Genomic DNA, 27,735 nt, shown 5'->3' with positions numbered 1-27,735 from the left:
AGCCGCTCAAGCCTCCACACGACGACAACGTGGGAATCCCGGTCGTGGAGGGTGTCGTCACTTTCGGCGCGACATCTGTTCGTCTGCTTTCATCCACCAGGCGAGTAAACGCAACTATGGTTTCGTGCACCACCACATGCAACACTTGCACCATTCTCATGGAAAGACTCTCCCTGCTGGAGGGACGTGTCTGCCAGCTAGAGCAGAGTAATGTGGTAAGCGTAAATGTGGCGGACAGCACCGGTTAGCATTGGCCGTAAACGGCTTGCTAATCGCGTTGAGCCTGTTAAGACACAGAGCAGTTCCATTCCACCTCGGTCTCCTGGCTCCCGCACTTTAGTGAAAGGTGACTCCATTACTCGATACATTAAGCTTGAAAATCCAACCACAGAATGTGTATTGCTGGGGCCAGAGCACCCGACATTGAAGCTAATCTTATGGAGCTAGCACGCAAGAGACCTAGACACCAGCGCAGTGCAAACAACGCTAGCTATTCAGATATAGTAATACACGTCGGCTCCAATGACACTAGTGTTACTGCCGTTTCAATGATACGCTGGCTAAAGAAAGTTTTAACGCGCACTCACTCACCATGGGTTGAAGTTGCGATGACGTTCGCTCGGCTTCACTGGTCTTGATGTTGATGTGTAGTTATGTATGTCACGTCAAACAGTCAAGGGTTAGTCTTAATCGTAGTCATTTCAGTCCAGATGTCATGCCGTGAAGTCAAGTAAATCAAATAAATAAATCAATGGCTACGGTCTTCCAAACTTCAAATCAAAAACATCCGCGCATATGCGGTAATCAATACAATATACTATCTTCTATCTTCCAGTTTGTACATAAATAATGCGTCTTGAGTAAGTGCGGTTGAAAAACGGTATCCGACCAGCGTTCCCCCACCTGTCCTGCATTTGTTATTTATGGATGAACGCAACCAGTGCTGACGTCATCAATTGCCCTAGTGGTGGTGTTGCCATACTGCATTACTCAAAAGAAAACTGCTCCAACAACTAGGATGAAGCAATCAGAGATCACAAAGAAAAAACATAGCAAGGACTTGTGATCTCGCCAGAAAGATGAGTCTGAGTCGAGTAATTGTCTCTGGCCCCTTGCCTGCGAGAGGCAATGATGAGAAAGATGGGGGTGTAGCCCTCATTTCCGAATTTAATCTAAAACTTAGTCCTCGTCCTAGCAATTCCTTCAAAACATTTGAAGTTCTCATTATGCGATCCACGGCCGCACTGCCGTTTTATCTTGCCGTTTTTTACCGTCCCCCTGGCTCTTACTCAGGCTTTTTAGATGAATTTTCTGAATTTGTGGCTGATTTGGTAACTCATGCGGATAATATATCATGGGCGACTTCAACATTCATATGAATCTCCCGTCGGAACCACTTACCGTGGCGTTTCGGACAATAATTGATATGTTTGGTTTCATGCAAATAATAGATGAAGCAACGCATATAAATGGTAACACGTTAGATTTGGTATTAACCCGGGGCTTAGCATCCTCAAAAATAATTGTATTACCATATACTAGTGCTATAGCTGACCATTACTTAATCAAATTTGAAGTCTTGGCGCATTGCCATCGTTCTGACCATGATCAAAGCTATAGCAGCCGCAACATTAGCTCCTTAACCACCGCTGCGCTCTCTGAGCTACTCCCTTTAGTAACCGATTCGTTTCCTAATTATATTGGTACGATTGATGATCTTACAAACAACTTTAATGTCGCTCTGTTAAATGCGCCTGACTCCGTCGCACCTTTAAAAACTAAAACTTGTCCAAAGAGGCTGACTCCGTGGTTTAATGAGGAAACACGCATACTGAAACGATTCTTGTAGGAAGCTTGAGCGCAAATGGCGTGCGACCAAACTGGAGGTCTTCCGTCAGGCATGGTGCGCTAGTTTATACAAGGAAGCGCTCAATCTAGCCAAAACTAATTATTACTCTAGATTAATTGTTTTACATAAAAACAACCCTAAATATTTATTTGCTACTGTAGCAATGCTAACGCAACAGCAACCAACCTCGGATAGCTCTTCCTATTCAGCTCACGATTTCATGCAATTCTTTACTCAGAAGATTGAGTGTATTCGTGATGAGATTAAAGACACTGTTCTTACAATTCCGTTGAATTCCGTCATAAATGGTGTTAATAGGGACATTAGGGCTGATAACTGTCCGATAACCTTATCTCAATTTAAAAAAGTATCTCTTGAAAGCCAAACAAAATTGGTTAGTGGGGCAAAACCGACAACTTGTGTGCTCGATCCGCTTCCTGGCAAACTAATTAAAGAACTGTTTATGACCCTAGGACCGTCTGTCTTAAATATTATTAATCTATCACGTACCACGGGTATAGTACCAGCAGCTTTAGGACCGCCATTATGCGACCGCTACTTAAGCAACCAAACCTCGACCCAGAGAGTCTCAACAACTATAGACCGGTTTCAAATCTTCCGTTTATTGCAAAAATCTTGAAAAACTTAATGAATATATGACTAGTAATAATCAATTTGAACCTTTCCAATCAGGTTTTACCGAATGGAAGCTACGGAGGAGGAGGGCATGCTCGCGTCACAGTTAAGCCGAAGAGGAGCACCTTCCCCGGGCACGGGCGGTGTCAAGCGGCCCCTAAGTTTAACCAAATGGAAGCTCCGGAGGAGGAGGGCATGCTCGCGTCACAGTTAAGCCGAAGAGGAGCACCTCTTCCCCCCGGGCACGAGCGGAGCGCGAGGCTGTCAGTTATGAATGAATAAATGAATAAATAAATAAATGAAGAATGCCACCTTTCATTTCACTGGCATGATCCGTGCCTGTCATGCCGCGTGTGTTTTTGTTTTTTCAGCTGTGTGGGCGTTCCTCCAGCGATCGTCTCGCGCCATGCGGTCAGCTGCTGCGAGACGCGCCCACCAGCCCCGCACCGGATTCCCATTCACTCACTGATTACACTCACTACCACCTACACTGACTACCTGGCGTCGGATTGTTATCCTACTTGTGTCTGCGTTTGGAGAGTCCTGCTCAATCCTCCAGCTCTGCTGGAGGATCATAACATTCACAGGGCACACCGGACGGCGTACCAGAAGTTAAAAGTCGAAGTAATTAAATAAATACAAAAATAAGTAATTGAATAAATACAAAAATAATGGCTGGGGAATAAAAAAATAAGAAGTTTTAATAATAATTTTTTTTTGTTATAACATGAATTTCAGTCTCTCTCTCTCTACCCGTATATATATATATATATATATATATATATATAATTTAAGCATTTTTGAAGGTGCGCCGCTACTTCGCGGATTTTCAGTTTTCGCGGGTGGTCTCGGTCCCCATTAACCGCGATAACCGAGGGTTCACTGTATTACTCTTACTCGATCTTGGCGCCGCTTTTGACACTTGATCATAACATATTATTAAAACGCCTTGAAACTTGTGTTGGCATTTCAGGTTCAGCGCTTTCTTGGTTTAATTCGTATCTGTCGGAGAGGACGCACTGTGTAATTCATGGCAATGCGACTTCTGATCTTTGTAAGATCACACGCGGAGTTCCGCAGGGATTGGTACTAGATGCTACCGCTTGGTGATATTATACGGAAATATAACATTAGTTTTCATTGTTATGCTGATGATACGCAATTATACATGCCGTTGGATATAACGAATCCGTGTGATTGCTATAAATTAGAGGCATGCCTTGCCGAAATTAAACTATGAATGTCTTTCAATTTTTTGCGTCTTAACTCAGATAAAACCGAGATGCTGATCATTGGACCAGCGCGTCATCGGTACCTTTTTCAAAGACACCACTATGAGTATCGATAAATTGCCCAAAAGGATTCAACAAAAAATCTCGGTGTTATATTTGACACAACTATGTCGTTTCAAATGCACATTAAAAATATTACTAGAACTGCATTTTTTCATCTGCGTAACATTGCTAAAATTCGCCCAATTCTATCAACTTGTGATGCAGAAATCTTAATCCATGCGTTTGTTACGTCTCGCCTCGACTATTGTAACATTTTGCTCTCGGGTCTCCCCATGTCTAGTATTAAAAGTTAGTTCAAAATGCAGCAGCTAGACTCTTGACTAGAACGAGAAAGTTTGATCATATTACCCCGATACTTGCCAATTTGAATTGGCTTCCGGTCCACTTGAGATGTGATTTTAAAGTTCTGCTACTTGCCTATAAAATATTGCATGGCTTAGCTCCTTCCTATCTCGTTGACCTCGTGGTACCATATGTTCCGTCCCAAAACCTTCGCTCACAAAATGCTGGTCTTTTAGTGATTCCGCGAGCCAAAAAGAAGTCCACAGGTTCTAGAGCGTTCTCTATTCGGGCACCAATGCTTTGGAATGCACTACCCTCAGGTATTAGAGGCGCCACCTCAGTAGAAATGTTCAAAACACTATTAAAGACGCATTTATACTCTTGTGCATTTAGTTGAACTATTTGTTGGCCTGTTTACTGCCGCTTTTTCTCTTTTCTTCTCTATTCTGCCCCCTTTTCCCCGGCTGGGGGATTAGGTGACGGTGACCCACTAGGAAGTTTAAGGCATTGACAAACTGGGCATGCACCTGTTCCAGTGATGTCGTCTTCCTGCAGCGCGACATTTGATCAATTTATTTATATACTTTAGCATCTAATTTAATTATTTGTTGGCCTGTTTACTGCCGCTTCTCCTCTTTTCTGCCCCCTCTTCCCCTGCTTGGGAATTAGGTGATGGTGACCTGCTATGAAGATTACGGCACTGACCAACCGGGGAGGGACCTGCTCTCCCAAAGTCGTCTTCATGCAGCGCCTCTTCTGATTTCCCTATATTTCAGCACTTCGTTGAACTACTTGTTGGCCTGTTTACTATTTCTGTTCTTTTTTTTCTGTTCCCAATTCCACGGCTTGGGAATTAGGTGATGGTGATTCACTTGGAAGTGGCTGTTCTGAATTTACCCCAAACTGACTATTTCAAGATCGAAGGCTCATCCTCGGATATGCTGCCATGGAGATTACGGTCCTGGATGAGGACCCACTCCACTAAAGTCATCTTCCTGCAGCACTTCATTTAATTGACTCTCACATTATCTCATCTAACATTGTATAGCATCATTGTATGTGTCAAATGTTGCCCACTTAGCATCCAAAGCAGCCTGGTCATCCTGGAAGGGGGTTTCCCCCCCATCTGTGGTCCCTTCTCAAGTTTTCTCACTTTTCCCCCAATGGGGTTTTGAGTTTTTCCTTGCCCTCCTGGGGGTTAAGATCAGTGGATGTTGATTGTGGTTATGTAAAGCCCTTTGAGACTGTCTGTGATTAAGGGCTATACACATAAAATTGACTTGACTCGACTTGGACCAGAATAGAAGTGGATGAGGGAAAAAGGGAGGGGCGGTGTTGACTGATATTGTGCAGATGGAAGTAGGCTGACCGGGTTGTGTTATTATGCTTATGGAAAGATAGAGTGCTGTCAAGGATGACACCCAGACTCTTGACCTGAGGGGAGGGGAAAACAATGGAGGGGCCAACAGGAATGGGAAAACTGACAACTTTGGATTGTATTGATTTTGTACTGAAAAGAATAACTTCTGTTTTGTCGCTGTTAAGCCTCATGAAATCATTAGAAAACCAGTCATTGATTTCAGATAGACAGGAGGTGACGGAGGTGGGAGGGAGTGATATGCTGGGTTTGCAGGAGAACTAGAGCTGGGTGTCATCCGCGAAGCAATATAAAGCGATATTGAATTTTCGGAAAATGCTGCCAAGGGCAAGGAGGTATATGATACATAATAGGGGGGCCAGGACCGAGCCTTGGGGCAAACCTGAGGTGACTGGGAGGGACTTTGATGAGAAATATTTAAGATGGATGAACTGAGTGCGGTCTTTGAAGTATGAATGGAACCAGTTGAGGGCGGTGTGGGTGATGCCGATGGAAGAAAGTCTTTTGAGAAGGATGGTGTGTGAGATGGTGTCAAAGGCCGCAGTCAGGTTAAGAAGGATGACAATGGAGAATGAATCGGAGTCAGCTGCAATGAGGAGATCAGAGGTGACCTTTAGTAGAGTTGATTCAGTGCTGTGAAGTGCACGGAAACCGGACTGAAAGGGTTATTGCAGGTGAGATGAGAGTGGAGTTGAGTGGCGACTACATTATCTAGGACTTTTGAAATGAATGGGGCAGAGGTTCAGGAAATAGTACTGAGCGGCTTTTTCTTAATCTCATGAGAAAATGTACTCGGGCAAGCACAGTCGAAAAGAGTCGTGCGTTATCTCAGCCCAGCCTCACATTCTTCCCCCGACACGGGTCTACGTCCAAGGGAAGGTCCTCTCCAGATTAATCATTGTCTGGATGGTTGATTCCCAGCTGGTCCCCAAGACTGGTATTCCACGGCTGGCCTTCTCCGGCGGGCAGTCTCTCCGTCTCTCCTGCTGGTATTCCCCTGTAATCTTGTCAGTGTGCATGTATGTGTGCTCCAAAATCAAATTATGTCTTTCAGAATGTGTTTTTGCAATGGCGTCCCAGTGAACCCTCCAATCAATCAATCAAATTTTATTTATAAGAGCACTTTTCATACATAAAATGCGGCTCAAAGTGCTGTACAATAAAAACATCCAAATTACAACGAAAAACTAAAACCCATTCCACCCACTCAACATAAAGACAAGACACATCAACATACACGCCTGAACTCGCATACACACAGAACACTCGCATTCACACAACTTAATAAACCATCTTAGTAGAAAGACAGGGTAAGGCACAGAGAAACCATATGAGAAAATGTACCCAGGGTAGGTAATCCGCGCTGAGAGGGATGACGGCTCACGCCCACAGGGAGCTGCGCCAACACACAGACCCCTAGCCCAGACTGACCGGGGTAGACCCTACACATAGTGCAGAGGGCCCCGGGCCTAAGGAGCCTCCGGGATGAAGCCCCCTGTGAGAAGGCCAGCCACACCTCCCAGCGCGGAGGCCCCCCTTGAGGAAACACTGGAGCTAAAATATATAAAAGAAAATGATAATGCTAAACAAAAAAGAAGCTAAAAATTAAAGGACAATAATATAAAAAGACGAAGCTAAAATATTTAAGAAAAATTATGATACTAAAAGACAGAAGAAGCTAAAAATTAAAAGACAATAATATAAAACGACGGAGCTAAAATGTATAAGAAAAATGATACTAAAAGACAAAGAAGCTAAAAAAAATTAAAGACAATGATAATAGATAAAATGACAGTCCTGAATTAAAAGACTAAGATAAATTATTTAAAAGCCAAACAAAAAAGGTGAGTCTTGAGCAGGGGTGGGCAATTATTTTTTCCATGGGGCCGCATAAGAAACATAAAATATTGTGGAGGGCCGGGCCAAAAGGCTGAACTCAATTCTGCATAATATTAATTGTATTTCTTTTTTAAAAAGCAGTAAATAGCACTGTTTTGACAAGCTGGCAAGAGTATATATTAAAGTTAAGCAATGAAACTAAATACCAAATAAACTGAAAAAATGAGGTTGCCTTCCAAAAATTTATTCATTCAAATTTCTCAACACAATGGTAGACAAAATATTAACATTTTTTACTATTTGTGACTCATATTAGTAAACATATTCTGTCACATTCACTTCAAAACACATTTTGAGTTCCATATACTGTTGGATAGTTGTGTAAAGGTTCTGAGCATTTTAAAGACATCACAATATTGTCTTTTTGCACCAAACATTAAGCAAGATACAACATATTGACTGTCACTGAACTGTGATTTTGAGAAAAAGTGTCCCAGTTCATTGTTATCTGGTGCCGTTTTTATATTTCTCTCCATGTTTCGTCTGGTAATGCCGACTCAAATTGTAGTCCTTCAACACGGCGATCTGCTCCCCGCAAACTAAACACACAGCTTTACCTCTAACTTCAGTAAATAAATACTTCGCTGTCCAATTTTTGTTGAAAATTCTACATTCGGCATCTACCTTTCTTTTTTTAGCCTGAGCGGACATTTTTGAGGGCGAACGTCGTCTTGTTGTGATTCAATTGCGCGCATGTCTTGATAAACGCATTACGTCATTATGTGCGACGCACATTGTGCGGGAATAAAAAAAACAAAACAATTTCAGAATAAAAGCAGTGCAGCTTTAGCCCATGAATGAGGTGAAATTAAAAAGTATGTTTATTTTGAAATTTCCAATTAACCTTACACTCGCGGTCAGAGTCAACCAAAGGTATGTGGCCCGGGCCATACAATGCCCAGGTCTGTCATACGGGCCAGTCAGTGCCACCCGGCGGGCCGGATGTGGCCCGCGGGCCGTGCAATGCCCAGGTCTGGTCTTGAGCCTCCTTTTAAAAATATCAACGGTCTCTGCGGACCTGATGTCCTCCGGCAGGCTATTCCATAGACGAGGACCAGAATGGCTGAATGCAGCCTCGCCATGTGTTCCAGTCCTCACCCTAGGAATAATTAACAGGCCGGTGCCAGAGGACCTCAGGGTCCGCGAGGATGGCCCAAGACCGTTAAGGCATTTAAAAACTAATTGAAGCACCTTAAAATCAATCCTGAAACACACGGGGAGCCAATGCAGCGATTTTAAAACTAAATCCAGTGCCCAATTTGGTATGTTTGCATCTCTATGGCCTATGTGGAGAATGTGCTTTATCATATTTGTCCATGAAGTGCTGTCTGGCTTGTCATCAGTTTGTAATGTGCAGACTGAATATGTATGATGTGAATGTGAGTGTAGGTCATGAAAATACTATGTTCACACATTTATAAACTAAGTAATATAACGTTAGCATGTGAAAATAATATCATAAAACAGTAAAGACCATGACTACAATCAGTCATTCCTATGCGTAGTAGAATTAGAATTAGAATTAGAAATCCCTTTATTGTCATTGTACTCAAGTGTGCAACGAGATTAGAGGGCTCCCCTCTCCAGTGCAATACAACAATAATACAGACAAATATATAAATTAGATAAATAAATAAGAGAGTGCAATGGAATTTAGTACAGAATAGGGTATATAAAAACACATCACGATGCTGTTCTGCAAGGTAGGGGTGTTCTCGTGTGTGTGTGAGAGTTCAGAATGGAGATGGCTCTCGGAAAGAAACTGTTTCTCAGTCTATTGGTCCTCGATTTGATGCATCTGTAGCGCCTGCTAGAGGGCAACAGGTCGAACAGGTGTGAGTTTGGGTGGGTATTGTCTTTGACGATGTTGAGAGCCCTTCTGAGGCACCGGGCGGTTTAGATGTCCGACAGTGAGGAGAGAGGGCAGCCAATAATCCTTTGCGCTGTTTTGACTGTCCTCTGGAGCCTCACTCTGTCCGCCTCAGTGCAGCCGCTGTACCAGGTGGAGACACAGTACGTCAACAGGCTCTCAATGGACGAGTGGTAGAAGGCTAGCAGCAGCTTCCTGTCCAGGTTGAATTTCCTGAGGACTCTCAGGAAGTGCAGACGCTGGTGGACCTTCTTTACCACTGCTGTGGTGTTGTGAGTCCAAGAAAGGTCGTCGGAGATCTGTACTCCGAGGAACTTGAACGTGTGGACCCTCTCCACACACACGCCTTCGATGCAGAGGGGGGGCGGCACCGTCTTGTTCCTCCTGAAGTCGACGACAATCTCCTTTGTTTTTGCAGTCTGTTGTCCTTGCACCAAGCTGTCAGTCTCTTTACCTCCTCTCTGTAGGCTGTCTCGTCACCTTTCGAGATCAGACCGACCACTGTCGCGTCGTCAGCAAACTTGACGATGGTGTTGTTGCCGTGGGCCGGGCTGCAGTCGTAGGTGTAGAGGGCGTATAGGAGAGGGCTCAGCACGCATCCTTGAGGGGAACCGGTGCTCAGCATGCAGGTGGAGGACGTGTAGGGGCCGAGCAACACAGTTTGGGGTCTGTTGGTCCGAAAGTCCTTAATCCAGATGCGTGTGAGGGCAGGGAGGCCGAGAATGTCCAGTTTGGCGACGAGGATGTCTGGGATGATTGTGTTGAATGCCAAGCTGTAGTCCACAAAGAACATCCTTGCATAGCTCCGCTGTTGTTTCAGGTGGCCCAGCACAACATGCAGAGCAGTGTTGATGGCGTCCTCAGTGGATCTGGTATGCAAACTGGTAGGGGTCCAGAGTGGGAGGAAGGCAGTCCCTGATGTGCTGGAGAACCAGCCTCTCGAAACACTTCATGATGACTGGTGTGAGAGCAACAGGACGGTAGTCATTCAGGTGGACGGCTGGTGACTTTTTGGGGACAGGAATAATGGTGGAAGTTTTCAAGCAGGAGGGGATGACTGCTTGAGCCAGGGAGCGGTTGAAGATCCTGCAGAAAACATGTGAAAGTTGGTGTTTTGAGGACCTTGCCTGGTATTCCGTCGGGTCCAGTAGCTTTCCTGGGTTTAACAGCCAGGAGCGCGCGCCTCACATCGTGTTCCTCTACGGTGAGTGGGGGGGAGTTGGAGCATGAAGTGCGGGGGTGTGACGGTTGGGACGAGTCAAAGCGAGCGAAGAAGCAGTTAAGCTCCTCTGCCAGCGATGCACTCGGGTCTGCAGAGGTCGTGCTGCTGCCACGGAAGTTGGTGATGCTCCGTAGACACTGCCACACCTCCCGTGGTCTGTTACTGGCAAGGTGGGCCTCCAGCCTCCCCTTGTAGGTTGCCTTGGCTAGCTTGATGCCTTTGCTCAGGTCAGCACGAGCCACCCTGTACTGGGCTTTGTCGCCTGACCTGAAGGCAGCGTCACGGGCCTTGAGGAGAGAGCGAACCCTGCTGGACATCCAGGGCTTCGCATTTGGGAAGGTCCGTATAGTCCTGTGTAGGGACACAGTTTCCATGCAGAACTTGATGTAGTCCAGTACACAATGTGTGTAGACATCAAGGTCCTGATGATCAAAGAGGCCCCAGTTTGTGTCTTGAAAGCAGTCCTGTAATTCACTCATGGCGCCGTCACGCCAGGTTTTCACAGTCTTTGTGGTGGGCCTGAATCTGCGCCTGAGAGGGGTGTATGCAGGTGCGAGCTGCAAGGACAGGTGGTCTGACTGGCCGAGGGGGGCGAGTGGGAGGGCCCTGTATGCGTGCTTGATGTTCGAGTACACATGGTCGAGAGTGTTGTCTCCCCTCGTTGGGCACTTGACATGCTGGTGAAACTCTGGGAGTACAGTCTTTAAATTGGCCTTATTAAAGTCTCCCGCTACTACGTGAACGCCATCAGGGTGGGCCCGCTGATGTTTATTGATGACGCACGCGAGTAGCGAGAGCGCCGTGCTAGTGCTAGCGTCGGGAGGGATGTAAACAGCTGTGACAATCACGACCGTTAGCTCCCTCGGGAGAAAATAAGGCCGGCATTTAACGGACATGAACTCGATGTCGGGGGAAGAGTGCTTCTCGACGATCGTGCTATCGCCGCACCAGTTCTCATGCACGTAAACACAGAGCCACCCCGCCCCTTCTCTTACCGGTGTCCCTCGTCCGATCCGCGCGATGTAGCGAGCGCCCGGCCAGCTGGATGCTAGCGTCGGGGACGTCTGCGTGCAGCCAGGATTCCGTGACGACGATCACACTGCTGTCTCGCACATAGCGGTTTCCCAGGATTTGTAATCCCAGGTCGTCGATTTTGTGGACCACGGATCTGGCGTTGGTGAGGTACAGGCTCGGCAGTGGTTGCCTATGGGGCTGCCGTCGCAGCCGTTGCAAGACACCGGACCTGCAGCCCCGCTACTGCTTCCTCTCTCTGCGTCGCCTGCGCCGCCTCCCGGTCCCGATGACAAGCCACGGTGAGCCGGGCAGCCTCGCCAGTTCGTCCGGAATTTTGCGATCATAGCATATTCAGTAAATATAAACCTGCTAAATTAAATAATTGACATTCTGTCCCATAAATGTTTAAAATGCCGGTAATTGCCATACAATCCTTCAAGGGTCGACGAGCGATGTTCGGGAGGAGGAGCAGTGGTGGTGGTGCGTTTCCCTCGGGCATGTGTCGGTAAATCCAGCGGAGTTCAGCGGCAGTGGATTGAAGTTGTCCTGACACAGGTTGATGACATGACAGGAACAGGCAGAAGTGCGAGAAGCAGACTGGCCTGCGGGTCCACATGGCAGACAGGTGCTAACTTTGATAGGTAAGCTAAACTTTAGCCACAGTAGACGCGTCAGCGACAATGCAATCGGTGGGTGGCATTCATGAGAATCGGGATCGCTCAACATACAGATAATAAATAAAATCACTGTAACTGGAGGGATTGTAAACTGCTAAAGCAGGTACAACAAGCGGATCCAAAAAATTTCTGAGAGTTACCGGTGAGCAGTGGCAGCCAAACGTGCCAGCGTCCACCCAACCGGGAGTTGATTCAATATTCACAATATTTTATTATTTTGTCGTACAGTTGTTTAAAAATGGCTCGCTATCGCCCCCTAGAAAAAAAAAACAACAAAAAAAAACAGCCCCATATCTCTGTTTCACCAAACTGAAAATTTGATGAAGTGTGTACAAAGCCAAGACCTAATAAAAAGTCTCATGGAGCCGTATGCTAAATTGAACAGGAAGTCGGCCATTCTAAATTTATCAGAATCCGAAATCCTTTTATTGTCATTGTACAGTGTGCAACAAGATTAGGGAGCTCCCCTCTCCAGTGCAATACAACAATAATTTAATCAAATATATAAATTAGATAAATAAGAGAATAAATATTGTGATGGAAAATAGTATGAAATTGGAGAAATACAACACAATACGTCGCTGTTCAGCAAGGTAAGGGTGGTCGTGTGTGTGTGCATGTGTGTGAGAGTTCAGAATGGTGATGGCTCTCGGAAAGAAAATGTTTTTCAGTCTATTAGTCTTTGATTTGATGCACCTGTAGTGCCTGCCAACAAATTTACTTCAAACATTGACGAGGCTTTGAAAACAAAAGCTGCTCTAACTTTAACTACAAGCAAATTCCTCTTGAAGATTCCTCACGTTATTTCTCGGAAATATTTCACATTTCCAACGTGCCAGTACCCCAACGTTGTCCGGGTGGCGAGGGCCCTTTATAGCTGCTCGCAGCTCTAGTTTTTAATTAATTTTTTAAAATCAATGGTGATGACAGTGAAATATGTCTGGTCTGGTATCATGATAGCTGGAGGATATTTTGTCATGATATTTTAGTCAGGCCTGATAACAGTGATGTATGCTGATTTCAGGCTACTTTTATTTTGAAATGCCGTATCACATTTTGGTGGGACCGCAATTGATGGACAACTGGGGTTGTCTAGTGTCCCCCAAAATGGGTCTGATATCACGATAGCTCGAGGGTATTTTGAAATGATTATTTTAAAATCAGTGTTGATGACAATGAAATGTGCATATTTCAGGTGTTTTTTTTTTTATTGTGAAATTACACCAGATTTTGATGGGACCACTTTTGATGAACAGCTGGGGTCGTCGAGTGTCCAACAAAACTAGTCTGGTATTACGACAGCTCCAGCTCTTTTATTTTCAAATGCCTCCTTACATTTTGATGGGACTACTTTTGGTGGAAAGCTGTGTTGTCTAGTGTCCTCCAAACCTGGTTTGGTATTACCATAGCTAGAGGATATTTTTTAATGAAATTTTAAAGTCAGGCATGATGACAGTGAAATGTGCAGATTTCAGGCAACTTTTAGTTTGAAATTACAAATTAGATTTCAATGGGACCACTTTTTATGGACAGCTGGGGTAGTCTCGTGTCCCACAAAACTGGTCTGGTATCACGAAAGCTCGAGCTATGTTTTTTTTTAACTCAGTGGTGATGACCGTGAAATAAGCGAATTTCAGGCTACTTTTATTTTGAAGTGCCACATCACATTTTGATGTGACCACTTTTGGTGGACAGCTGGTGTGGTCTAGTATCCCCAGTCCTGGTTTGGTATCACGATAGTTTGAGGATATTTTTTAAAGATTTTTCTTTTAAATCAGTGTTGATCACAGTGCATATTTCAGGTGATTTTTTTATTTTGAAATGCCACATCAAATTTTGAAGTGACCACTTTTTGTGGACAACTGGGGTGGTCTGGTGTCCCGCAGAACTCGTCTGGTATCACGATAGCTTGAGGATTTTGTAATGATTTTAATTTTTTTAATCATTGGTGACGACAGACAAATAAGCAAATTTTCACGCTTTTATTTTTAAATATCCAATCAGATTTTGATGGGACCACATTTGTTTTTCCGGTTCCGTCGCCACGCGAGTGGCTACCTGCTAGAGCAGCACGGCTCACTATTTGAGCCTTTTTCGCGTGTTTTTCCCTTTACCCAGTTTTATTTATTTTACCTCATCGCAGCAATGGACATCCAAATTGCGGTGGTTTTATTGCTGCTGAGGGCTGTTTTTTGCGTGATCGTGTCCGGAGATGTCACTGGGAGCTACGGATCAATCGTTTACACAAGACATCAGCTGTTAGCACTTCGTGCTAACCCCGTGCCGACTCCCGGAGCGAGACCCGATATCCCCCGCGAGTTGAGGAGGAAGAGACGGGGGATGTCGCGCGGGGGCGAAACGCCAGGCAAAGAGGAGGCGTGACCACCCCGTCCTCCCGTCCGTTTTTATGGGAAATGTTAGATACCTTCCCAAGAAAATGGACGAGCTAACAGCGCTAACGCGGCACGAGAGGAACTTCCAATGAGCTAGCTTGCTGATGTTCACGGATTCATGGCTAACAGAGCTAACGCCGGACACCGTTGTGGAATTTGACGGCTTCCAAATACTACTTGCGGACAGGACACTGGAAAGCGGGAAGAGGAAAGAGGAGGGCTGGCTGTGTTTGTTAATGATAGATAGTGTAACCCTAGGCACATCACAGCTAAGGAGCAACTTTCCAGTCGGGACAATGAGCTGCTAGCTGTTAGCATGCGTCCATACTTGACAAGCATCGCGAGTTAACAAGGACGCGCACGTAACAGGTGCGTGAGTAAACTGCTTAAAACTTTGATCGTCATTCGGCTGACCTACAAATTGAGACGCTACAGTCAGTTTGACGTTTTTGTTTGCTTCATTGTGGATTGACATGGAGGAACAAGACAGTGGAAAGCGGACATTAAAAATGACGGAGAAAAGCTGTAGAAGATCACAAGCCTAAACGGATGCAGGCACGCAGCTGCAAATTTGCTCAATTGACCTCCATGCAACGTCAAATTGAACAATTGATGGAGGATGATGCAAATGTTGACGCTGTAAAAAACTGAGGTTCGTGTTTGCTTTAGCGGCATGGAGCAAGAATTTGTGGACCTCAATTCCGGTCTGCAAAATTTAAAGACTGAAGAGGATTTTGCCGATGACCAAAATAACTGGTTTGATCCAAAAAATGTAATTAATGGAAATGTGAGCAATGGAAGAAGGACGTTTTGAAACGTGCAGAGGAAGGATGCAATAAACAAATATCACCTGCTGATAGTAGATCTGCATCAACTAACTACACCCATAGAAGTAGAAGTAAAGAATCTAACAGACAGAAGCTCACTTCTGTCAACGTCTTCAATTAAATTAAAGGCTCAAATGGAACGAGCATGTTTAAAGGCAAAGGCTGCTGATTTACAACAAAGGTTGGCACTTGAGCAAGAAGAAGCTGCAATTAAAGCAAAGAAGGAAATGCATGCAATGCAAACGGCACTCCCTGAGTCTGATGCTAAATTGGATGTCTTGAGAAGATATGAAAATACCCAGGAGGATGGTATCCACATTCCTGATGAGTGTGTTACAATTTAAACAAGGAAAAACATTCAATTACCATCACAGCCTATCAGAGCAACAAGCAGTGTTGACCTGAAATGCTCCCACTTCGACTATTCCAATGGCTAGATTTCCACATCAGACAGAAAGTAGAGAACAACAGGGACATGTGCTTGATGGCCTTTGCCACGCAATCTCACAGCAAGCCAGTGTCGCAGAATACTTAGCAAAGAGTCAAAAAGCATCGCTTCTTCCCGAACTTTCCATTCCTACGTTTTACAGGCGACCCTCTGCATTATAAAACCTGTATAGGTGCCATTGAACATGGGATTGAAGGCCGTACAAGTGATAACCGTGATCATCTTCAATTTTAGCTGCAGTATACTAGTGAACAACCACATGAGTTGGTGAAGAGCTGCATCCATATGGAACCTCTGACAGGATATACCAAAGCAAAACAAATCTTGAAGGAGTTTTATGGTGATGACTTCATGATAGCAGAAGCATATTTAAAGGAAGCCATGGATTGGCCAACAATCAAGTCTGAAGATGGTGTTGCACTTCAGTCTTTCACATTATTCCTTATGGGCTGTTCGAACATATTGGCAGATGTTAATTACATGGAGGACTTGGACAACATGGCTAATATAAAGGCATTGGCAAACAAACTTCCATACAGACTTATAGAATCTTGGAGAAAATTTGCCTGCAATCTCCAAGAAAGAACAAATAGAAGAGTGAAGTTTAAGGATTTTGTTGACTTTGTTGACAAGCACGAAAGATTTCTATAAAACAGAAAACAAAATCACAACACACAGAAACAACAAAATCAAAGAAAGTCTTCACAACAGTCATTGTGCCCGCCAAGATGGAAAACAACAAAACCACCACGCCAAAGGCAGAACCTGTTTCAGTGGATGCTATTGCCAAACCATGTGCTAATTGTAATGGAGAGCAACACAGTCTCACAATTGGTAAGGAATTTAGGAGAAAGCATCACAAGGATAAGATTGACTTCTTGAGGAGCAAGGGTCTGTGTTTTGCATGTTTGATGCACGGTCGCATTAGCAGTTGCTGGAAACAAAAGCTTCAATGTCAAGAATGCTCTAGACTGCATCCTACAGCACTACACATTGTCCATAAACTTCTGCAAAGAAACAGCCTAAGACGATTGTGAATAGCAGTACCTATTAAGCGCCCTCGTACAAACAACAGAAACCTGGGGTGTCACTGGGGCCTGTAAATAGGACTGCATCCTTTCAATAATTCCGGTATGGGTCAAGGCACAAAAAGGAACCAAGACAGTGGCGACTTACTGTCCGGTTTAAAAATGCCCTGACGCCTTTTTTAGACTGAAATAACTTACTAAAGTTTTCGTTTTGTGCCATTCAGAATGGGAGAGGGAGCCAGGAGGTGAAACAGCCGTCTTGCCAGTTCAATCCCGCACACCCTCTGACTCTCACCCTCCGTTCTGCCTTTTTATTGAAACTAACTCATCAATAACTAATCACCAGAAGACAGAAAAGCATCAACAACTAATCACCAAGAGACAGAAAACATCAATAACTCACGGTATAAAGGTCAGTTTAACTAAAGCATCAATAACTAATCACCAGGGACTCCAGCAGGCAGAAAATCATAACCCAAGGTCAGTTTAACTAAACACATCTTCAGGATACGGTGTCTGTGTGTGTGTGTGTTAAAATAACAAGTAAGTGTCTCTGTGTGTGTTCAACATTAATGAGTGTATAAAAACATGATTATGAATACACAAACTGATTACCTATCCTCAGCCCATCTTACATTTCCCCCCTGTTGTGGATTTAAAAATCATGTCCTTACGGCTTTAAGACAGATCATCATAATGAAATCATACAACAGTGTGATCATCAGTGGAGGAGCGAAAACCTCACATTAGGGAAAAATTCCCCTCCTCCCTTCCGGCGTAGAATGAGATCCTCATAATTTGATGACCATCAGGGAATAAAACTTGTCCCTGGGGTGACTTGGTGGAGGCCCTTGCCTCGTTGTAGGAGAGATAAGATAAGATAAGATGTCCTTTATTAGTCCCACAATGGGGAAATTTGAGGTGTTACAGCAGCAAAGATATAGATCACACAGAGTCGGCGGCGTAATGTAGCCGTTAATGTATAACATTAGCAGCAGACATTCAGAAAAAGCATGCAAATATACACAGTATAAACGTATCTAAGTGTAAGGAAACACTCCTAATGTTTGTCCATTATACGGAGGGGGAAACGCTGTAATGATAAAAACTACTGAATGATTGAAAATACTGCAATCATAAAAATATTGCAATGATAAAAGTACTGTAATGGTAAGAGTACTGAAATGATAGAAAAGTACTGCATGATAGAAAATACTGCAATGGTAAAAGTACTGTAATAGTAAAAGTACTGCAACGATAGAAAAATACTGCAATGATGAAAGTACTGCAATGGTAAAAGTACTGCAATGGTAAAAGTACTGTAATAGTAAAAGTACCGCAATGATAGAAAAATACTGCAATGATAAAAGTACTGCAATGATAAAAGTACTGTAATAGTGAACATCCTGCAGTGGTAGAAATACTACAGTGATAGAAGTATTGTAATAAGAATACTGTAATGGTAAACAAAATACATCATTGGTCAATATTTAAGTACACCCTTGGCTGAAAGTACAGTAGTAGTTAATATTGCATCCTAGGACTGCACAATTGCACTAATGCCCTCCCGTTTGTAGGCCTGACCCAATGTTCTTGTTAAAAAGTCTGACAGCAGTTGGCAGGAAGGAGCGGCGAAATCTCTCTTTGGTACAGCGAGGGTGTAAAAGTCTGTCACTGAAGGAGCTGTAAAGTGTTCTCAGAGTGTCATTGAATGGGTGGGCTGGTTTGTCCAGCATTGATGACAGTTTTGCCGTCATCCTTCTGCCCCCCACTGAGTCCACAGAGTCCAGGGAGCAGCCCAGGACAGAGCTGGCCCTCCTCACCAGTTTGTCCAGTCTCTTTTTGTCTCGGCCCGAGATGCCTCCTGCCCAGGAGACCACTCCATAGAAGATGACTGATGAAACCACCGAGTCATAGAAGTTCCTGAGGAGTGTTCCCCGAACGCCAAAGGACCTCAGCCGCCTGAGTAGGAAGAGTCTGCTCTGACCCTTCCTATAGAGAGCGTCTGTGTTGTCGCTCCAGTCCAGTTTATTGTTCAGATGAACACCCAGGTACTTGTAAGTTGAGACCCTCTCAATGTCTGTTCCCTGGATATTCACTGGTGCAGGTGGAGAGTGCCGACGCTTGCGGAAATCCACCACCAGCTCTTTGGATTTCCCAGCGTTGATTTGGAGGCGGTTCTGCTGACACCAGTCCACGAACCCCTGCGTAACCCCTCTGTACTCCCGATCGTCATCGTCAGTGATGAGGCCGACAATCGCAGAGTCATCAGAGAACTTCTGCAGGTGACAGGTTGTGGAATTGTATTTGTAGTCCGAGGTGTAGAGGGTGAACAGGAAGGGAGCCAGCACAGTTCCCTGCGGCGCTCCCGTGCTGCAGAGGAGCACGTCAGACACACAGTCCTGTGTTCTCACGTACTGTGGCCGGTTTGTGAGGTAGTTGTGAATCCATGTGATGAGGTGGTGGGCCACTCCCGCCTGCTCCAGCTTGTCTCCCAATAAGGCGGGCTGGATGGTGTTGAAAGCACTTGAGAAATCAAAGAACATGATCCTCACCGTGCCCCCCGCCTTCTCCAGGTGGAAGAGTGAAGTGTGGAGCAGGTAGATGATGGCATCATCCACACTGATGCCAGGCTGGTATGCAAATTGGAGTGGGTCCATTGAGGAGCTGACCAGGGGGCGCAGATGGACGAGGACCAGTCTCTCCAGGGTCTTCATCAGATGAGACGTCAGCGGCACTGGTCTGAAGTTGTTGAGCTCCTTCGGATGGGGTGTCTTTGGAACCGGAACCAGGCAGGATGTTTTCCACAGCTGGGGGACTCTGCCCAGCTTCAAGCTCAGGTTGAACATGTGCTGGACGATTCCACACAGCTGGTCTGCGCAGGATTTGAGGAGCTGGGAGCTGATCCCATCTGGGCCTGCCGCCTTCCTCGCCTTCATCTTCCTCAGCTGGTTCTTCACCTGAGATGTTGTGAGGAACAAGGCTGAGCAGGAGGAAGTGGTGGTTGTCTGATGAGGCTGGGAACTGGAGCCTGTGGAGAGAGAGAGGGGCGAGAGAGGGGGAGAGAGGGTCTTGTTCGCAGTGGCAGGAGGGGTGGGTGGGGGCTGCATCAGGGAAGCCTGAGCGGGGTCAGACATTTGATCAAACCTATTGAAAAATAGGTTCAACTCATTTGCCCACTGAAGCCCCCCCCCCCTTCTGGGTCTTACCTGCTTGTCCGTGGCCTGAGATGGTCTTCAGGCCCCTCCAGACATCCCTGGCATTGTTCCGCTGCAGTTGTTCTTCCATCCGCATCCTGTAGGACAGCCGTCCTTACCTCCCGGATCTTCGTGTATGGTGTGTGTGTGTGTGCACGTGTGAGGACAGGGGCAAGAAGTCCATGTGTTTTTACGTTTCAGTGTCCAGTTTGAGTTCGTCATTCTCAACATTAATCAGGTTGTAATGGTACATTTGGGCAACAAACCTACGATTAACCATCGTCTTTGTCATAAAAATAATGCAACATGAACAGACTACACATAACAAAATGAAAACTATAATTATCCCTATATATTGTTTTTTAAATTCTTCATAGTGGTCATAACATCAATAATTGTTTCATTTTTATTAAAAATTTAAATGCAGTAATGTACTCCAATCAAGGCTGATATTCCTTTATGTACGTCATTAATTTCCAAACAATATCTAATCTTTTTGTTCTGTGGCTTCAACATATTTATCATCTCATCAATATTAGCACCACAGAGTACTGAGTTTCGAGATCCTCACAATAGTCGTTCTCAAAATGATATTTTATTTTTATCAATTTAGCTTTGTTAAGGTAAGATATTTTATTGACAATCTAACATTAATATGCAAAGAACATGTACATTAGTACGAAATGTAAAAGAAAATTGTGGTGGGGGGGTGCGAATCGTTTTCTTCTTGGTAGGGGGGGCATGACAGGAAATAATTGAGAACCACTGGTCTAGTCACACACCAGCTCGGGTTCATTCCCTACCAGAGAAATGACATTCCATGTCCCCAGAGCTAGGCGCTTTATGTTGCCGGGGATTGGACTGCCTTTGACTGCCTCCTAGCTCAAAGGAAACCCAAATTCTTTGGTCCCGCCCACTGGTAGTGAGCCGAAGCCCTTGTATTAAATAATAAATAAATACATAAAATAAAAAAATTAATAAATTTAAAAAACGGACCGATCCACTGCTTGGGTTAGTTTGACCCACCTTGAGATCCGTTCCCACTCAGTGACAGTGTCTACAAGCCACTGCCACCAGGCCAGTGAACCCAACGTCCAGGCAGTGACAAAAAACGTGATCAAATTACATTGCTCATCATCAGGTGTTTGTGAGACGCTCTTTGTATGTTTCCTCAATTAAGACCTGTTTTCCATTGGTGTATTTGAAAAAAGTGGTGAACCTGTTAAATTCACTACAAAACGTTAAGAAGATGAAAGTAATGTTTGAAGGAATATTATTTTTCTATCGACGTGCCGGCGGGCGGGCACAGATAGAGAGTGATAAAGCAGCACCACCCGCGCGGGGCGTGCTGACGAAAAGGCAAGCGCTCCTCCTCTCATCGCGTCCTTATTAAGACAGAAAAAAGACGCTGTTGAATTTGACCTATTCGCAGTTCGAGCAGGTGCTTAACGCTGGAGAATATCACCACTTCGAAGTTCGAACTGCTGTTGAAACGGAGAGGTAAGTGTTTTTCGTTGGTTTTTTTTCAAAACATGCGTCGAGTGCATTTGTTCATAGTTAGAGATAGTTGTGTGGAAAACACTATACAAAGTAGCACCATGGATGTGGGCCTACAACACTGGCCTAGCAAACATGTGCTCCTACATCGACATAATTGACGAGCTCCAGTTAAGCATTGAATAATTATAAAACGTCATGGTGCTTTTACTCATTTAAAGAACTAAACCGACGCGTATTGTCATCCGGTGGTCAGGTTTGCATTGAATGTGAGCACGAGGGACGCTAGCTTGTTGCGTTAGCTTTGCGGAGCTAACAGCTTGCACTTTTGTTATAGAACCACAGAATGCAAGTACCATGATAATTTCTGTCATTAATTTTTGTGTAAGACACGATGTTCACTGGTTAATTACATGATTCTTAAAGCAAAGGTTACTGTGAATGCAATTTTGGTAAGATTTTTGTAGTCACACTGCATAAATCTGTCTGTGTCTGTTTAAACTTCAATATAAACTATTATGGTTGAAATCGTTAATTGGGATGGAGGAATTGATATTTTTTTAATTTATAATTTATTTTTCTTACACTAATATTGTTAAAACTCCATTTAGCCCATAGTATTAATAATTCTCAACACAATACTGTCTTTTTTCTTTATAGAATAAACAATGCCTTCCCTGAGATGCAGGAAGTCCCCAAAGCAGGATACTATTGAACATGCAGTCAAGGGTCTGGACAAGACTGCAGAGTTAGAAGCGAAGTATATAAACTAATTTAAAGGTATGAAGTTAACGCTTTTGCTAAGATATATTATTGTTTTCTGATAACCAAGCTGACATCGTTTTTTAAGTGGTTATTTTACATTAAGAGTGTCTTGACCTTTTCTTTTGCCACTTTTGTCAGTTTCAAGTTATTTCAGTGAGTGTGAAACCTGATGGTAGGAGTTCTATCTAAATTAAGGCTGTACTTGATGACGCCCTCCGGCATTTTTATACCACAATAGACCGGTGAACAAGTCCGATATTGATAGTCTAGTGTAAAGCACGTAATACGTCACAGAGATCACGTGACGCGATCCAATATGACTGTGTACAGTGTATGTCATTGTTTTGAAACTAAATAATCTTAAAGTTTTTTTTTTACGTAACCAGGTGCAATTGACATTTGTACTTTCAGTCCTAATACATACTGGCTAATGCAATGCTGGAAAATGAATTTTGGCTGGTCTGTTCCTTTAAAATCATAAAGAAGGGCTCTGCTCTATCCCTCACAAGAAGCAATGTTTCAAACCACCCTACATTAGTATAGTGGCACAAATGAATATGATGACTCCTTATTTGTGTGCTTAAAAATATGACGAAGCTAACTTGATTTCCCTGTTAACTAGGTCGAGGAGTATTTACCAAGGCCCCTTTCAGGAAAGACGACTTTATTCTTTATTATGGAGTACAGAGGAAAATTGATAGATTCTGATGAATCTCAACGCAGGAAGATGGATGGAAGAGGCACTGTCTTTTTGTTTGACTTCCGCCGGCAAGAAAAAACTTGGAGGTGAGGCAAAGATTGAGATGTTATCTTATTTTTGTTTTTATTTAAAAAAATAAACACATACTCATCCCATAAGTGTTAGGGGAAAAATCATTCTCTAAGCAAAAATGTATAATTACTTTTATTCATGCGTTGAATCTGTACAAATGAAAATATAGATCATGAAGTCTCAAAGACAAGCTGTTAATAGGGTCTGATTCCAATAGAAATTTCTTGTATGATTTGATTTAGATTTAAAAATTGTGGATTTCCTATTTTTATGTTTTGTGTACACAAGATTGTCTCAAAGATTAATTTCTGACATTGATTGAATAATTGTTTTTTTTTTTTTTTAATCTATTTTAAGTGTTGATGCAGCTCAAGAAGATGGCAGTCTGGGAAGACTGGTTAATGATGACCACATGCACCCCAACTGTAAAATGAAGAAGATGACAACAGAGGACAGACCACACCTCTGTCTGTTTGCGCTCCGAGACATTGATGTTGGCGAAGAAATAACTTAAGACTATGGACCAGCTGGCCTTGGAGAACACAGGTTTGTAAGATGCATCTTTAAGTACAATAACAGAGCCCACTTGTGGTGTTCTGGTGATGTAGTTTCCAATTAGTTTGGCAATCTAATAAATGTATGTGAGGTTTCTATGGAAGTTGAACATGCTGACTGACTGGGGGAGTTCTCCATTGTCCACTATCTGTAATTCAAATTTGTGGGTCTGAGTCAAAGTTTGGCTCTGCAGGAACAACGAACTGGTCAGGGAGTGACAGTATTACAAAGTTCTGCGTTACTCCTTTCTGGGCGGTGGCCCTGTTAGGCCATCATATGCCATATTGCAAATATCCCCATTGTGGGACTAATTAAGGACATCTTTATGTTGTGGTTTCCCTACCAGAACCAGCACCAACCCTGTATATTCATGATATAAAACACTGTTTCAATTTGATATTTAGCCTTTCTATACTGTAAAAATAGAAGACCCCAGGCTTTCCTGCGCGCCCTTGCCCAATTGGTGGTGTTCAGGAGACAACCTGGGACTGAAATATCAGTCACAACCAGTGTTGTTTTCGTCACTGATGACTATGACGAAAATACTTCGTTAACGCCCCTTTTTTAATGACGATGACAAGCTATACGAGGTTCTTTTATGACGAAAACATGACGTGATGTACATGAATTTTTTTCGTTGACTAGACAAAATTGTTAGCATGTGGTTCATAAATTATTTTATGTTGCTTTTAGTGAAATAAAGCCACAACAGTTGCCCAACAAAATGTTTTGCTTCTCTGCTTATTTTGGAGCAGTGAGTATTGATTCCACTGTTGCCACTTTTTTCTGTTTGTGATGAAGAATCCTTAGTAGTCCATCCAAAAGTCTTTGTTATTGGGTGGAAACCTTGAATGCCTTGTTTTAACTCAAATGGACTTAAACCCATCCATCCATCCATCCATCCGTTATCTGTACCGCTTCTCCTCACTAGGGTCGCGGGGGGTGTTGGAGCCTATCCCAGCTGTCTTCGGCAGTAGGCGAGGTACACCCTGAATTGGTGTCCAGCCAATCGCAGGACATGCATAGACGAACAACCATCCACGCTCACACTCATGCCTCGGGGCAATTAGAGTGTCCAAGCAACTTGCCATGCATGTTTTAAGAATATGGGAGGAAACCGGATTACCCAGAGGAAACCCACGCAGGAAGGCCGGAGCCAGAATCGTACCTACGACCTCAATATTGTGAGGCCATCATGCTAACCAGTTGGGCCACCGTGCCGCTTGGACTAAAACCTTTGTGAATAAATTGACGAAAACTAGGGTAAAACTTTTTTTGCGTTTCCGTCGATTAAAACTGGACTAAAACCCTTTTTTTAGTTTTCGTTGACTAAAACTGGACTAAAACTATAACGAATTGGGATGACTAAATGTGATGTAAACAAATCAGCACTTTGTCCAAATGACTTGGACAAAATCTAAAATGCCTGCCAAAAACAACACTGGTCACAACACGTGTCTACAGAAGATTAATTGGCATGGGCGAAATTAATTAGTTTTATTTCATTCATGAGCTTATGTTTTGTTTTGGGTGGCTAAGGCTTAAAATGTGTAAAAATCTAATCCAACCTCAAATATAATTAATTCAATAAATTTATGATGCTACTAAAACATCGAAGCAGCCTCCTCCAGGCTTTACAGACTCAGAAATGGAGGTATGCGTATCGTGTGCTCATCCTGTCGTGTCTCGAGATGTTAAAATTGCAGTTAGATAGACGTGTGCTGATTAGACAAGACTTCTAATATATCTGGTGTCACAGGATATTTGTCAGTGAATGTGTATGTCTGGTTTGAGGCTCACTCAGCTTTTTCTTGTGTTGTGGGGTCCAGTTGAGTTGAATTGCGAGTCAGGTATGTTGGCCATCTGACACCCAACTGTCAGGTTTGCGTTCGTGGGGACCCCGTAGAGCCATTTTTATTGTTGACATAAATCATAGCTAATCATCTTTTCCTTCATTATCATATGAAATACAGTTAGGAGTTGTATGTGCCTTTACTATGTTATAATCTTAGAACCTACCAGCCACTACAGCTGTCCGACAAGAAGACTTTTGGCTGTCCTGTGCTCCATTGCGGCCCTGGTGGCGTTCAAAAGACAACCTGTGACTGAAATATCAGTCACAACATATCTCTACTGAAGATTAATTGTCATGCGCTAAAGTAATTGGTTTTGTTTCATTCGTGAACTTGTTCTTTAAAATGTGTAAAATTCTGATCCATTTTCTTTTTTTTAATTCATTAAATTAATATTCAACTTGTTCATTAGGATGGAGGACAACCGACAATGACTGAATCGGCTGAGGTTGATGCCACCAGAACATCGAAGCAGCCTTCTCAAGGTTTGACAGACTCTGAAAAGGAGGTATGCGTATCATGTGGTCATCCTGTCGTGTCTTGAGATGTTAAAATTACAGTTAGATAGACCTGTGCTGGTTGGACAAGTTTTCTAATATATCTGGACATAAATCGTAGCTAATAATATTTTCCCTCATCATCATATGATATACAGTTATGCGTAGTGTATGTCTTTACTATGTTACAATCTAAGAACCTACCAGCCACTACAGTTCTCTCATTGGGAGACTTAAGCTTTCGTCAGGCTGTCGACTGCTGCATTGCCCTCTTATTGGCTTTAAGTACACAACCTGTAACTGAATTATCTGTCAGAACAGAACCTATGTGTCCACAGCAGGTGATTTGGCATGTGGATTCTTCAGATTTTTAGAAAATAGGTAAAATTGTGATCAAAAGTTTAAAATGTATAAAATTCTGGTATAGTTTGCAATAGTATATCTATTAAATCATTTCAAAACTTCTTAACAAGGATGGAGAACATTGGCTGTGACCGAATTGGTTGAGGTTTACATTACCAGGACCATTGAGCAGCCTCCTCGGGATCTACAAATTTAGGAATGAAGATATGCATCCCATGTTACAATCCTGTTATGGCCCGAGGTTTTGACGTTGCAGTTACATATTGGGCTGGGCGATATGGCTGATAAGTACATAGCGATATAAGTATTTCATATGGGTCCATCGATACACATTGAATTCTTTTTTCATATTATTTTATTCATTATTTTTTTTATTTTCCAATATTTTCACTGCCCTGTTAAAAAAACATTTAATGTAGTTTTCCTCCCGGGAGCTTTTTGTTACGGTCAATTAAGTGTTTTTGTTAAATATAGCTGCGTAGAATAATTATATGCATTATTATCGTACCACAATGTTTTGGTTTTGCAAATAATTTCCTAAAATCATTCTAATTTTGTTATTACATTATTTTGTCATAATATCATTCATCAATATTTTAGTTTTTTTTTTTTTTCAAATAGAATTAAGACCTTTTTCTGTGCAGATTCCTCTGGGGATTAAGTATTTAATGGGTTCTCAATTTTCTCTTGGACTCTGATGCAACCCAGTCTCCTCCCTTGGACAAAAAATATGGGCTGAATCTTCCTTGGAATAACGACACAGATTCTGACGAATCATTGTCAAATCCTGCCCCTGAACTTTGTGCCTCAGACCCAGACCATATTACTATCCCAAGGCTCAGGAGGACCAAAAGTATACAGGTAAACAACCCATATAGATTTCAGGGAATCTTACAAGCAAATTGCATATATTTTATTGGTCTCCTGCCTTCTATCCTTTATATTTCGTTGTTGTTGTTGTTTTTTAGATTAAAAAAACAGGCTGACTTTGGAATGGATAAGCATTATTACTCCAACTCAGATGACAGTGGAGATGAATATATTCCGGATACAAGTGAGGCCTCTGATTCAGACGGAAGTGAATCTTTGAAAATTGTGGACCCTCTCTTGAAGTCTAAGAATGCCTTCAGAGATTTTTCTCCCACACCACGAATCTCAAAAGCCACCTCAACGCAGGTTGTTAATCAAGGGCGTTCACCCGTTCGGAGGAGTAGCAGCACTGGTGTGATTCTTGAATTCTATGGCTCTTCAAATATTTGTGCAGTTTAACACAAATCATCCAAAATAGAATTCAAGCACATCTGTGACAGAAATTCAAATTCAGAAGTCAAAGAGAGAGAACAAAAAAAAAATCTAATGCTGCCCTTCTTCCGAAGACATATACTGTAAACATTAAATGTATGTTAGGACAATCTTGA

At 43.2% G+C, this 27,735-nt stretch overlaps 1 long non-coding RNA gene across 1 annotated transcript; it reads left to right on the top strand.

The window, feature by feature from the left end:
• The first annotated feature begins 22,172 nt into the window (after positions 1-22,172).
• On the top strand, positions 22,173-23,575 carry LOC148316082 (uncharacterized). Its single transcript, XR_015840375.1, has 3 exons — positions 22,173-22,292; positions 22,900-23,063; positions 23,407-23,575. It is a non-coding gene; the product is annotated as an uncharacterized LOC148316082 (long non-coding RNA).
• The last annotated feature ends 4,160 nt before the right edge of the window (positions 23,576-27,735 follow it).

The sequence above is a fragment of the Idiotropiscis lumnitzeri genome, unplaced genomic scaffold, assembly GCF_059441095.1.
Source record: "Idiotropiscis lumnitzeri isolate Australia: NSW breed Sydney's pygmy pipehorse unplaced genomic scaffold, RoL_Ilum_1.0 HiC_scaffold_23, whole genome shotgun sequence".
NCBI classification, from domain to species: Eukaryota; Metazoa; Chordata; class Actinopteri; order Syngnathiformes; family Syngnathidae; genus Idiotropiscis; species Idiotropiscis lumnitzeri.
This window is presented reverse-complemented; position numbering and strand designations above follow the sequence as displayed.